Genomic DNA, 16,228 nt, shown 5'->3' on the forward strand with positions numbered 1-16,228 from the left:
ATGGGGAGAACCAGGCCCCACTGGAGGAGCTCCCTGCCCGGAAACCATGTCATTTTTATTGTTTTTGTTTTTGTTTTTTTTTTTTTCAGTTGGGTTTTTATTTTCTTCTGTTGTGTTTATTTTAACTCTGATGGCATGAGCAGATATTTAAAAGATAGTAAGACATGCTATGGAAGCCATTATGTATTTATTGCTGGCTTGTTTTGATTTTCTTTATGCATTCATTGTTTTATTTTCATTGTTTGTATTTTATTGTGTTCTGTTCCATATTTAACATGACCAAAGGTGGTATCTGCAACTATTTTTAGACACGAAAAGCACTGTGGTAACTATTGTTGTTTTTTTTTTTTTTTTCATACTGTCTCTGTAATGCTAGCATTATTATAGTATTCAAATACATGTAGCTATTTTACATTTTTATTTTGATTCCTATCATGAGTATATTTCATTTTTATCAATGCATATACTAATGTATTAACCAACCTGATTACAATGAACTGGACCTGAGATCTCAGTGTTTAAACGAAGTGGCATGATGATTTCAATTGTAAGTGATTTACAAAAATTTAACACTTTGTTTAGCTGACAAGCTCCTATAGTAAATTTTATACAGTACTTTCTTTATATTACCACAGTTCAGAAATTTTAAAAACTTATAGACCAAAGGAGAAAGCCATCCATTCTGTTTTAGCTTAGTTTTATGACTACTAATTACTTGTAAATGGTGTCCTATTACATACTTCTTGTTTTTACTGAAGGAATTTGATAGCATGCTCAAAGTAGATAGATCTTAATTTTCTATTCCTGTTAGAAATTTTACTGAGGTTCTCACTTAAAATACAGTTTTATTCAGTAAAATAAAGAGAGTATGAAAACTTACACAAGATGCGGGGTAATTTATGTGACATTAGCTATCTGTATCTGACGGATCAAACATCAGTGATTCTTGTGAAATCTAATGCCATGTAAGAGAAAAAATATCATGGGTCTAAACATAAATGTGCCACATTCCTTGAAACTAGCAATATATGCAGATTGTTACACACACACAACCACACACACAAAGACATACATTTTATATATATATATATATAGTCATAATTATATATATATATGTCATTGTAATTATATATATATATGTCATTGTAATTATATATATATATATGTGATTATATATATATATATGTGATTATATATATATATATATATACACATACATATTGTCTTTTTCAGCAGTTTATGCAATTAAAATCTAAGACAAACATGTTAATTTTTAAGGCAATAAATTGAACTCCTTTATCTCTTATTTTCTTCCAGAGAGCGAATTTTTATCTTAAAAGTACAAGGAGATTTTTTATCCACCATTTTTCCCAAAACAATGTTATCTCCTACTAAAAATGCATCAACTGGATTAGACTGTCACCTGATATTATGTCTACTGGCAATCACTTTATTCATCCTGATCTAACAACTCCTATAAAGAATATGGTTAGCATTTCATTTTATTATCAGAAAGCGTTGCATTTGATTTTGAGTGACAGAATTTTCACCCGTGATAGCATTAATCAGACATACATTAGTCTGTGCCCCACATAGATAACTTGAGTAACGACTAAGTACAAACTCATCCGGAATGTGTAGTGACTTGGTGACAGCTTACAGCACAGCTTGACTCAGCAATCACTCTGATATATTTTGCAATTATTTTCAATTACAGATATTCAACAGTCCTTGCAAATGCCAGACTGAAAACCTGGGGTATCGTTCTCTAATTTGATAATCATGTCCTTGAGATGTTTAATCTAGAAAGAAACACTGCTGAGTTGAAATTGCCTGCGAATGAATAAAGATTTGCACTAAAAACACGTGCGGCTCTCTCCCATGCAGTCTCCGTTCTTCCTCGGCTCGTAGAATGTTCACTGGTTTCACTGATCACAATATGAGGGGAAGGAAAGCAAATCTCAGATAAAGGCAGGAGGCTCCTCAAACCTTGCGCTCCCCTTTAGGATCTCTCATCACCTGTAAATGGCAGTGAATGAACAAACGGTTATCTCTCCACATGGCTAAAGTGCAGAATTCCTCAAGACAGTTGCAATTTGCTTTCACGTTTACTTTCCCAATTTCCTAGTGAATGCCATTGGGAACAAAATATATTATTTTTAAATGGTGGGTTTTTACTGCCTCACAGAATTACATATTTGATATGAAACATGTTGGTATACCATTTTCGTTGGCCTTATCTTACTGTAATAATAAATAGGAAAGAAGAAAAACTTCAGGTTTCAAATAACTTCTGGGGATGAACTAATAATGAGGTGAACACAGATGAAAGGAATGAGCTCAGTAAGTAGTTAAAAGGATAGATACTCGAGATCTGAAGCTCTGTCATATATGAATTAATACATTTTGTTGAATATAATTGACCTGAAATAAAATAGTACTTCAAGCTTGTAGTTTGGTGACTTTTGACAAACGTGCATGTGTATATGTCTAATCACTAAGCAAACAACAAGTCAGATATTTTGAAGTTTTTGGAAATGTTGCCTAGCACTCCACTGGCCAATTCTGAAATCTCTTTAGACCAGCTATTCCAGTTTGCTTTCTTTCACTGATTAGTGTTTCCTTTTCTAGAATTTCAAGTAAATGGAATCACACATTCATCCTTGGGAAAGACAAAGCTCTCTTCTCTCAGCGTAATGTTCTTGCATTTCATCCATATTATAACATTAATTTCGATATATTATAAAAATATTGTGTTGGGCAAATGAAATTTGTAGATATATTTTTAAATTTAAAACAAAATTAATTTATATAGAGCTAAAGACATAAAATCTTGAAAATGTAAAGGCATGTGTGACACAGTAAAATAGTTGAATACTTGTACCTGTGGAAAAAACCTTGAATTAATCCATTTAGTATTATATCTATTCCTAGCCATAATATTTTCTCTACATGGAGTTTTCTATATAAATTATGACTACCTCATCTTTAATTAACATAAAAATACTATGGTATACATTTTTCATCATCTTTCCTTAACTTATTGTTTGTCTTGCATTTAGAGAATGCTTTTTATATGCAGCATATAGTTGGGCATATATTTTTATCTGATTTTTCATTGCATGACTGAGATCATTTACAATTGATGTAATTACTTTTTGCTTTTTGTTTTATCTGTTTCTCTTGTTCTTTTTCTCTTTCTTGTCAAATTCAATTTTGGATTAAAGCTTGTTCAAAAGTAATTTCAACTGTGCCTGCATTCCATAAGCTTTGAGTAGGAGAATGGTAAGTCTGAGTCTAACTAGGGCAATTTAGTGAATTAGAAAGATTTTTGTCACAAAAAGAAAGAAAGAGAAAGAAAGAAAGAAAGAAAGAAAGAAAGAAAGAAAGAAAGAAAGAAAGATAGAAAGGAAGGAGGGAGGGAAGGAAGGAGGGGCCCGGGGATTTCACTCAGTATAAAAGCCCCGAGTTCAATTCCTTATCACTATAGCAATAATAATAATAAAATAATAATAATAGCAATTAGTCAGTAGTGTACTATCTGTTTCATTCCTCGATCTGCATTAGTTAGTATATTTATCTGCTGTCTCAAAATACTTTTTTAGGGATTTTCTAGTGTCTGCTAACATTTGATTCCAACGCCAATTTTATCCAACTTGAAGATGTTTTATTCCTAGAAATACTCCTAGTGCAATTTTTGTTTTGGAACACAGTTCATTAACTTGGAGTGATTTTGATCTTTGGGTTTTAATTTTAAGATTTTCTTGGGAGAACAAAGCAGTTATTCTTAACCTGTGCTGAGGCAAGTCTGATGAATCACAACCTTTCCTTTCATAAGGGGCATCCAACATCTGTGGATGCCAGATGTGATTCCTCCGAGGCTCGGAGTAGTCTCAGGTACCCTCAGGTAGTATCCTCATGGAGTGCACCCATAAATTCTCTTCAGGATGATTGAGGGGGTCCTCTGCAGATGTTTGGTGCTTTTTCCTGGGATCTTTCTGTCTCTGGTACTTTGTCAAAACCTGTTGCCTTTATTTTCCTGAGCACGGAGTTTGAAATCTGAAATCTGCAGGTATGCCATCCCTCCATGTCACAGCCTGGAAACTGTCTCAAGGCAAAAAGCCAGTATGATCACAGACATATAAGTCACTTTGTTTCCTATCTTTCTGGGATCTTTTGTCCATTTCCTCATACTTAATATTTAAAATTATTTCTTCATATACTTGGCTTTTTTTGTTATGAACAGACTTGTTAATTGATGTTACTTCATTTTAGTTGAAAGCAGAATTCTGATTTTCATTCTTTATTAAAGAATATTTTTCTGAGTTACAGCGTCCTAAGTTGAAAGTTGTTTTTATTCAAGTATTGAGATAGTCCCTTTTATTTCCTGATTTAAAAACTTATCTAAAAATCACACTATTTCTTGTAAGTTAGCTTTGAGTCTTGCTTATAATTCTTGACTTTGTAATTTGGTTTATTGTGGATTTTTTTTTTTAGAACATTGAGGCTTTTAATCTAACTATTGTTTCTTTTCTCACTGTAACTTCCTTGGACTTTGAGTGCACTAATTGTTAATGTATTATCCCATGAATGTATTTCTGGTTAACTATTTTTCAATGTTTACTTTGTATTTTCTTTTATGTTTAATTCATGTTAACAATTTTGGTATCTTATAACTTACTAAAGCCTGTTTATTGTGGACTGTGTGCTGGTAAATTACAGCTTTGAAATAATTTTTGTTCTAGGATATGAGTATATTCTTCCAGAATGCAATTTTGTACTAATCGTAATTAACGTCTCTTGCAATGATATAATCTTCATGCATAGGCAGAACTTGAATGCATTGGTTTTAATGATGAATTACTTAAGAACTGTCATAAACCTATCTTTTTCACCCTAAAACCTCTTATTGTATGCTTGAACGTAATTTCTAGTGATCCTGAATAATATTTCACTGTGCAGTTTCACCCTATCTTCTTTAGTATCTATTGTACCCTTCAACTGGAGTGACATGCTTCATTCTTCTATGTTTGAAGTATGCATAATACATCTCAGGTGAAATGTCACACATTCTGTAAAATCTTCTTCCTTCACTTACGCTTTAGCAAATATCTTATTTTTCTAGATTCTCACAGACTTTTTAGTAAGATTGTTTGACTGCCACTTTCATGTTCTATTTTTAGGCATCTCTTATACTTTTATAATGTAAACAGCTTGAAGAAAGTATTAGATCAAAATTTTATTTATAATAGAGGGAAAAACCCCTCAAAATCTTTATGTCCCTAGCATTTGATACATTGTCTGAAATACAGGAGATTTCCAATAAAGGTTGCCATATTGTGGTCCTGGGTTTGCATCTCTATATTCTTTAGGATATTTCATGCTTTTTAGCATTCTTTGGAAAGATATTTCTGTTATCTCTGACCAAATCTAACTGGAATACTTTTGTATTAAAGAATTATGAATCCTTTTTCAGTATTTCAGCATGCTTCCATTCTTCTGACAAATCTAAACCATATGCTTGAGGATTAAGTCAGATCCAGAAAAAAATTATTGTTTTCAGTACTGTCAGGCTAATTCACAGTAGCTATTCTAGTTTTAGTCCCTGTTTCATATTGTAACAGTACAACAAAATCAGTAAAATGACTATTACCAAGAAAAAATCTTTTATACTAACAATACTCATGCTTAACTTTGAGATAAAATTTAGTTGAATATTTATTATACCAAAATTTTTCAGAAATTTAAGTGAGTTGTGCAATGGCTGGGCTAAAAGAAGACTTAAGAAAATGAAGTAACAGACTAACTCATTTTGGTCAGGACCCACCCCACGTGTTAAGAAGTTTAGGAGACAGGCAGGCATGCATGCCCAGAATGAATGATAGAAAACACAAAGGAACATAATTCTGAAGATGCTGCCATGAATTCTCAGCAGGGGAAGGCACATCTGTCAGGTCATGATCAAAAATATACTTAGGAATTGCATGTCACACTAGTCATTCAAGAAAATAAGAGATGTCAAAGAACAGTGCCAGCCTTTTATTTGTAGAAAGATCTGATAAAAATGGAAATCTTTAATATGTACAGAAAATGAATATTAAGATTTTAAAACACACATTATTCATTCAATCAGAGACAAACATGAGTATGAACACACATATAGGTATGTATCAGCCCACAGATACACATTTACACAAAGTTTCAATGATTAACTACCACCCTTGGAATTTTAAAAAGAGAAAATTAGAAGCAAAGAAACTCCAAAAATTTTAGCATTCCTACAGGGCTCTGCCTAATCAGAACATTTTTGTCTCCAGACACATCCATAATAGGGCATCTCTGGGTTGCTTTTTCCAGCCATAATGATTTGAAATCAAACCCTGAGTTTCCTCATACTCTTCCCCTTTGCCTTGGAAATTGTATTTCATATTTCATTTAAAGTTCCCTCATAGAAGATGTCCATGAATTAGTCATATTTACCTACTATAGGTTATGATATTATCCAAATTACCTTGTAATACAACCAAGTTATATCTGTGTCACCTATACCACTCAGATACTAAGCTCCATGACAGAGATATGCCATTTTGTGTACCCTGGTATTCTCAGAATCCTGTTAATGCATAGCATATGTGAATTCTCTAGAGCAAGGGCATAAGATAAAGAAGTAAACAGGGAAGACTCAGAAGTAGAACTCTTGGAGGTAGGATCAGAATTGCATTGCTGATATTACTAAAGGGATGAAAGGGTATTGAGTTTTGACCTAGATCCCGGATCTTCCAAGCGAGTGTATGGTGGAGGTTAAATAAAAAGAGACAAATTGTATGATTTTTAGGACTCCAGGAGGATCAAAACCCTTTAATTAAGCTCGAGATTTCGAGGGTTAAGACAGAAGGTTTTCTGGATCAGTCCACTTATATTAGGACCAAGGACAAAGGGCAGAGAGACTGAGGAAAGTGCAGGCAATGAGCAAGACCTTGGGAGTCACTTCAAAGACGTCTCCAAGTCATGAATCAATTCAATTAGTCGAAATGTTTTATCATGAAGGCTTGGTAGAAGTGAGACTGTAGGAATAATCTTTGCAGCTGCAGTCTCTACCTTGTTAATTGGGGTTGGAGCCAGACTGTCCGCAGCTGTGGCCTCATCTAGCCCTTTTAGGTATCTCTGGCCTCACAGGCCACTATAGACCTCAGCCAGGACCAGTGATTCATAGAGCTTCACTTACTATGAATTAACTCCTGTCACCAGGTAAGGGGCCTAAGCCTAGGACAGACTCACAGATAAACATAGAAGCGAATTAGTAATATTTAAATCCTGCTCAGAGCTGCTTCACAGTGGTCTCCAACAAAAAGGTACAACACAACTAGCAAAAAGACATATAAACAGCCATTCAGGTGCAGTGACCCACCCTGTAACACCAGAAGAGTCAGAGAGGCTGAGGAAGGATTGCAAATTTCAGTAAGTCCAGGGAAATTTGGGGGTATAGTGAGACCCATTTTATATGTCAGATGTTACTCATTGAAAAACCATTGAGTTAGCTTTCCAGTGCCAAAAAAGGATGATGTACTTATCTAACAGTTCTATTTGTAAATAGCACAATACTGAAAGGCCAGACTGGGCATGATGATGTACACCTAAAATCACAGCACTCAGGAGGCTGAGGAAGGAGGAGTGCACCAAGTTTGAGGCCAAGCAGAGCTAAGAAATGAGTTCAAGGCCAGCCTGAACTGCATAGTGAGACCTTGTCTCAGCAAAAGAAAAAAAAAAAAAAAAAAAAAAAAAAAGACTGTGTCTGGTGAGGTGCTACTTGTATCATAACATAGAGAAAAAAATTTCAAATGCACTAGAGAAAAGTGGAAGAGAGCGAGCCAAAAGGGTCCATTCACGCTGTAACAGTGTCACTGATGTTACTCCATACATGAGATCATTCTGCAAGTCTTAACTAATGGTCCCTTCTCTTAACAATGTTCCATGGCGGATGAAGTTTCTAACACATTGACTCTAGAGACTTTCAGATCATAGCATTATGCATGAGTCTACCTTAATCTCTTGATAACTTGCTCAAAATATTCCTCAGGGGTGGGCATTCCTCATCTTTATATTCCAAAGATGTTTGCGTACTCCACAATGACTAAGTATTTATCCTGTGGTAGCTTAGTAGGTATTTGAGGTCATGCCTATATACAGTGTTCTTTAAATCATATTTGTTCATTCTCAAAGATGTTTGTTATTTCACTGAAAGTAAAGAAGGCAATATTTGTGGGGTAACATGATTAAAAATTATCAAATACAACCGTCAGAAGTGATCATATTTTATCTTACATATACATATAACAGCTATTCCAAGTAATCACTTAAAACACCGTCAAGATCTCATTTAGAGGACCAGAGAACAGACCACTTTTATCCTGGTTTCTGCTAAGCAAATGTACAATCAAAATATGAATGCACACAAATTAGTAGATGCTGAGAAGCAAAAGAGGAAATTAGCAATGAATTATATATTTAATTATCCTAGAAAAAATTAAGCAATATCAATATCATTAGAAGCATCATTCTTGTGCATTATAGAAGAAAATTATTTTAATTTTTGAAGATGAAAATCTATGAAAGAACTATCTCCAATGACTGAGGCAATTAATTAAAACTGTTTCAGTGCTTTTTTTCCTCACAATGTGGTGATTTTTTTTTTCGTAGAACATGCAGAATGAATAGGAAATTCCAATCTTTCATTGTATAATAAATGTTTAATTTGTATGCAAATAAACTATCTAATTTTTGGTGCTTAAAAATTTCCAACCTCCAATGATAGTTATGTTTAATGAGTGCCTTGGTCTTTGTTACTACAAGTATATGCAATAAATTTGTGATCAACGCTATCAAAAAAAGCAAATCCATCCTGATTGATGCAAAAATAATCACATATTTACAGGGTTTTGAGGATTCACTAAGACCAGTTATTTTGAGTAGGATTATAAAGTATGAAGCATAACATAATTACTCAAATCCCCATTTGCAAATTCTAAAAAATGAAGGGAAAATACCCAATTATTCACTAGTATTTCTCTATGACTGTAGGAAAAGATTCTGAGGAATTTATGTAGTCAATGAACCTGGGCAACCTAAGTGAATAGTTGATCAAAAATTCAAAATAGAATTTCAGATCATTTTCATACTGTGAGTTAGACTGGCAGTTTTCTGTTGGTGGTGAAGCCTAGGGCTGCATTCAGTCATAGATTTAAATCTATAGCCACTTTTTAAATTTTTCATTTTAAGACAAGTGCTTGCTTACTTACTCAGGCCAGCTTTAGACTTGAGATCCTTCTGCCTGAGATTTCTCCTCTTAAGTAACTTGAATTACTGGCACATGAATTATTTCTGTGGTGCTCCTAATAAAGAATCCTCATGGGAGCTTAAGGTCTCTTGCATATGAAAACCCTAAGGGGTGAGAAAAACTACTTGTAGAAAATCTGACTAGGAAAGTCGCTTTTAGACTGGTAAGTGTGACCTAAGAAAATGATCATCTTATACAAAATGAAATATTGGATGCAGTTAATTCAAAAGAAGAATCGCCATGTAGAGATATACATTTATTACCTCAAAACATACACCTATGTCCCTAAACTACTTTTGTCTTGATGTCTGTCTCTCTTTCTCTTACCCTTTGTACGTCTCTCTCTCTTCTCTTTCTGTCTCTCTCTCTGTCTTACTTTTTTAAACAACAGCAACAACAACAACAAAACCCAAAAAGATATGTGAATAAGATTTTATGCTTTCAGCTTTAGCACTTGGATTTAAAACTTCGCTCATTTCCTCTGTCCCATAACACTATATACTATTTAATACTAAAAAATACAATAAAAAGCAAAATGCATTTTTTTTTAATTTTAAAAAGCAAAACAAAAAGGATAGAAATGATCCAGAATTTCAAAAAAGAAAGAAAAAGTAAGGAATTAACACTAGTTAATATATTGCATGTTGTTACCTCAGAGCAAGTTGTTCATGCTACAAAACCTAGACAAAACAGTGATCCATCAATGACAGCAGAAACTGCTCTTTTTGATGACCTAAGAGAGATCAGTAATACAGTCATCTGTCTAACACACATACACATACATACATTGATATATGTTTACCAACACACATATAATCTTTTCCTATCTTATTTTCCCCCTTTCTCACGAGTTCTATCATTTTGAGCACTTTCTTTCCTTCTCATTATTGCAATGTTAATCTTTTCATTTACACATTATAACTTATATTTAAGTATGTTTTACTTTTGTGATTATTACCAGTTCATACCTGTGTTAGTGCTATGTTTTTGCTTTTTTATTGAGATATTCTATTGAATGCAATTTCCTGTTCACAAGGTGATGTTTGATTGATTGATATTTTGGAATATATAAATAAAACTGATACTTGTAACCACGTACAAATCTTTGCACTATTATATATGGTTTCTATTCTAAAGATTTTTGAGTTTGCTGGATTGATACAGATTTCTATTTAAAACTCTTGCCACACTGTTTTAAGTAACTAAAACACTTTGGAATTTCACTAGGAAAAATCTAAATTGCAATGTATCTCCATATACTCTTTACATTTGATATTGTCATTCTCTTTTTTTTTTTTTTTTTTTTTTGTGAGTAAGGTAGGCAGGCATAAAGTAGAAAGTTATGCTTTTAGGAGTATGTTCTTAATGGCAAGTGGTATTAGACATCTTTGCATATAATTACTGCTTTTTGTGTAATAACATGTGTATGCTATTTTGTGTATTACAGTATTATAGTGTGTTATTTTGTGTGCTATATCTATTTATTAATGTTGCTATGTTTCTTTTTATACTGAGAAAAATCATTTACTTTCTAAGTGGTTTGTAAATATTTTCTATCAAACTATTGTCTTAATTTTCCAATTTTTAAGAAGGATAATTTTAAGAGAAAGCAATTTTTTTTTACATTGGCCTACACAGTTTGCCACTAGTTTTTGTGCTTTATAGCTTCTACATTCAAACTATGACACCTTTTTTGCCACTAAAAGTCACAGTGTGTTTTCTGTGGGATACCTTTTAGGAGGTTTATACCTGTGTGTCCTGCTTTTATTATTAACTTTGAGATAATTATTAGTAAATGGCTCATTTTGTTGTCTCTATTTAGCCAATGTTGTAGCCTGACTGTAAAAAAGCATTCTTTTTCTCTTTTTCATTTCATTTGTATATCTGTGATTTGTTATTTTTAATTATTTGCATTAGTACATGTTTGCAATACCTGATGATCACATCCACTGTGGGGCATTTGTACCTGCCCTGAGCATATCTTCATTCTTTTTCTATTGTCCTCTTTTCTTCTAACCATGTGTTCTTTTTCTCTTGGACTGAAACCTTGTCCAAACCAAAACCCCACATATTGGAAATAATTTCTGAACTCTCTTTTCAGGACCATTCATCAGCTGCATATTCTTCCTTTAATAGATTACTTTCCAATCTTATGTCAACATTTGTATGTAAGCGCCTTTTATTTATGTTGTGGAAAGTTAGCATAGTATGTTGGGGGAAAAGATTGAAATTTAAAGGTAGACCAACTACAATGTATCACCTCAATTCTACCAATTCCTAGCTGTGTGATATTCAGATTGTAACTTTTCTCCTATGAATTTCAGTGTTTTGTTCTACAGTTAATAAATAAACTAAATAAGTATAATTATAGGAGCTATATGCTAGTTTCTGATAAATAGAAAATATATTATCTATTTTCGATTACTATATTTGTGCAGAATATTTGAGAAAAAAGTTAATTATTGTGTTTGTGTTAGATAATAACACCTGTGTTATGCATTTAAAAATTTTAAAAATCACAGATAACACTTTTTAGCTAAACATATCAATCTACTTGCTACATACTTTAAGTAAGGGATACATATTTGCTCATGCCTTATTATCATAGTTTCACTTGACATCTCTTTCTTAGGCTTTATCTCTGATGTATGAAACATTGCATGAAAACTGTAGTAATCCATGTCATTAGTAAATACGATAGTTTCTTTCTCACGTTTTAATATGTTCACATTAAAGGTTAATTGGATATTTAGAAAACATTTTGTATTTTTAACTTTACATAAATTATAAATTCATCTGTGCATTCTAATTCATGTTGCTAAAGCTCATTTTATCAATTTTGGGAAGATATTTCACATACAAAACAGTGTTGTCATTTTTAGATCATTTTCTTCATAAATACGTGTTTGCAGTACATAATGTTTGCATTACTCATGTGGATTTAGGAAATGTACTTATCACATTTTAATTCCTTTTTCATTTTCATTTCTTGCTCTCCCTGCTTCATCCTTTAATACCCATTTCCTCTGAGAAAGCTCAATCTCCTCAGTCTCTGCCATCTCCCTTTTGTGTCGATTTTTATTTACACTTTGAATTTCTTATGTAAAAGAAATCATTCAATATTTATATTTATGTGTCAGATTTTTTTTTTTTTTGTCTTTTTCCTTTTTATCGGTACTGGGGATTGAACTCATGAGTGCCTGCTTACAAGGCAGGCACTTATGCCGCTGAGCTAAATCCCCAACTCCCTATGTGTCAGATTTATTTCACTTAACTTATGATCTCAAGGCATTTTCCTTTTCCTATAAATGCCAAAAATATTTTCCTTATGGCAGAGTAATAGTTCATTGTTTACAAACACCACTTTGTAGTCCATTTTTCTTTGTCTTTGAAGCATGGCAGGGAATTAAACTCTGCAGTCAATTTGAAGTTGACCATTGGTTAAGGCCAGTATCTTCTTGTTCCATAACTTCATGACACAGACCAAAACTTGTTGTAATGGTCCTCATCTCTATCTTCCTAAAACTTCATAGTTTACATGTATGATAGATATTGTGTGAATTATGTAAACCTGTCACTAAATTCTAGGTATTAAACACTGTGATGTTTTGTTATGTGAAAATAGTAACAGATTATAAACTGATTTGATTTGATTATAAACTTTAAAAATATAGCTGGTACAGGACTCACTATAATTAAATTAAATGATTATTAAATTAAATTAATTTAATAAATTAGAATGATTATTTTCTTCTTAATGTCTCTTTTTCTGTGATTTGTTGGCTTTGTATTATGTTTAGCTTTATTCTATGTCAACACAGAATAGTGCAGAAATCTTGCCACAGTATAAATAGTTGTAAAAATGAGTGATTTGATGAAACTGCCAACCTTAAAACATACACAAATAAACCCACCAGAGAAGGAGGAGAGGGAGAAAGTGAGCAATAAATTATTGGCTTTCCAGAATTTTCTTGAGTTGGTTCCTCAATAGCTGGCCTCCCCAAACACAATCACTGTTTTTGACATTCATCACCAACTTTTTAACTGTCTGTTTAGCACCATAAGGTAAACACAAATAATGATGTATATGTCATTAACTTTACATTTTATTACTTTAAAATAACATATTGCATGATAAAATGAAATAATGCAATTTATTTATCCATTGTGTTTTTGGTGAGCTTTGGAATTTTTGCTATAACGTATTGTATTAGTTTGACATCTTGTGTGATATTTTAGTAAGTATATTTAAACCATTTGTTTAGATTTCTGTGCAGAATTAGAATTACGGGTTTATGGTATATTATTTTATGCAGCTTTCCAAAGTTTTGGTTTCATTCATGTTGACATCAGGAATGGGTGAGTATTTTAATCTTTCTTTTTTTTTTTCTATTAAAAATATGAATTATATGTTAGTATACTTGTAGAAATTTTTTGGTATATGCTATGGCTGGTGTCTAGATGTCCCCCCAAAGCCTCATGCAGTCATGGGGCAGACTTGTAGAGTTTGTGAATGATACATGGTCCAACGCGGGAAGTACGGGTGTGAGTGCTGCACCCATCCTGGGGCAGATAGCCTACATAAAATAGAAGGGAGAGAAAAGATCTTCTCACTCCTCTTGGCTTTTGTTGCTTCTACTGTTTTCTGTTGCTATGAACCATCGTTGTCTGCTGTGTACCACGCTGCTTTGGAGTCAGCTGGGTATGGACTGAAACCTCCACATACTATAAGCTAAACAAATCTTTCTCTCTAATATCGGGCAGCATGAATTTTGTCTCAGAAAGGTGAGAAAAGCAACCAAAATAGTATAAAATTTTAATTTTCATTTCCCTGACAACTAATGCCATTAAAAATTTCTTTGTATATGTATTGACTACCGGATAAAATTTTCCGTATGTATGTATGTGTGTTTACAATGCTCTGTCAAGTCATTAAACTTATTTTTCTTATTTCTGTTATTTGCCTTTTATTCTCCCTTAATATGTACTACTTCTACTTTAGATACTGTAGATGAATATCATCTTTGATTATTTGTATTTAAAATACCCTCGCCTATTTGTTGGCTTAAATTTCATCTTATTTAGTGTAAAATTTTCTTCTTTTTTTTTAAATTTTCTAACTCACAGCCTTAGACTTTCTGGATAGTGCAACATTGCTGAGTTTTATTTCTGGCTCTTCTTTTGATTATAGTCTAATAATTTACTTCATTACTTAATTATTAATAATTTTTGATTTTTCTAAAGATTAATTTCTTTATTCATGATGTTTTACCATATATATATATATATATATATATATATATATATATATATATTTAAGCCTGCTTTACTTTTTATATCTACATTACAAATTTATGTCTATAGTGTGAAGTAGAAATACAGAAAAATATTTTCAAGTGTTAATTCCAATACTGATTTAGAAAGCTTTATCATTTCACTATTATGTAATTTAGTATCAAATTTTTATAATTATAAGATCATTATATGTGATTAGTTTCTAATTCATCAAATATTATTTGTTTGACTCTTTCCACTTTCTTAGAACAATACAACCAAATCTGTGAGTATATTTCATTTGAATTTGTTACTTCTGTAAATGTACTCCATGCATTGTTTAGTTTATTGATTTCTTAAAAGCAGTCTCCTGAAATTTTAATAAGAATTAAATTTACTGTGAATAAGAATTAAATTTTATTAAGAATTAAATTTTAATAAGAATTAAATTTACTGTGAATAAGAATTAAATTTTATCCGGTAGTCAATACATATACAAAGAAATTTTTAATGGCATTAGTTATCAGGGAAATGAAAATTAAAATTTTATACTATTTTGGTTGCTTTTTTCACCTTTCTGATACATTTAAAAACTATCTCTACATAATTGTTTCTTTCAATTCATGCAAATCAAAGTATCAAATTAGTCTTCGAATTTTGTTTCTAGGTCTTGTATGTATATGTGTTTGCATGACTATATAGATTCTGGATTTAATTTGGAAGATGTATTCTATTTATTTGATATGCACATTCTATTGCACAAGGTGTATTCTTAAATTTTATTTCATAAATAACTTGATGGTACAAATTAAATGATGTGGTTCATAAATATTTTATATATAATAACCATGAAATCTACTTCATATTAATGATCTTGATGTTTATTTTAAAACATTTTTATTAGATTAACTTAAAAAGATTTTTAAAAATTATTTTCATTATTTCCAGGGGAAAAATGGTGACCTTTTAAAGGAAACAGTAGAACTAAGATATGAGAATATTTATGGATTTTTGATGTCTTCTGCACTTTGCATTATACTAAAAGCAAACAGAACTCTTCTTTCCATTTTTACATAGATAAAAAATGTTCAGGAAAATATTATTCTGTCTTATTTATGTGGCATTAGACAACAATCCCAAAGGTAAACAAAAGATTCCTTTATTAATCTTGAAATAAAATTTATTCATTGAGCCACACATTCTTGTATTTAAAAAGTCGAAGCAGTATTCTGTGCTATTTTGAAAATTTGTTTAGTTCTGAGATGCATCTTCAGTGTTTTAAGTATTACAGGCATCAGTACGTGATATATATTCATGAACAAGAATGAGAAAATTTATTCATAGACACTTCTTTAAAATGCAATAAAAAACCAGAACTGCAGTTAATTCCCTGATTATATATAATCATGAGTTGTCTTTGAAAGATATAGTGTGTATGATTTGTCTATATGTAATATAATATATCCTTTTAGCATACTATTATTCACAGAATATTTTCTTAATATATTCACTTTTGGTGGCTTACAAGCTTTGTTATTTTTGTCATATGACAAATTAGACAATTTAATAAAGCTTGACATATTTAGTTTCACAAAATGTGGTTTCATTAGACTATAAAAT

Source organism: Cavia porcellus, unplaced genomic scaffold (assembly GCF_034190915.1).
Source record: "Cavia porcellus strain 051 isolate PalLab524CR breed Dunkin Hartley unplaced genomic scaffold, mCavPor4.1 scaffold_30, whole genome shotgun sequence".
NCBI classification, from domain to species: Eukaryota; Metazoa; Chordata; class Mammalia; order Rodentia; family Caviidae; genus Cavia; species Cavia porcellus.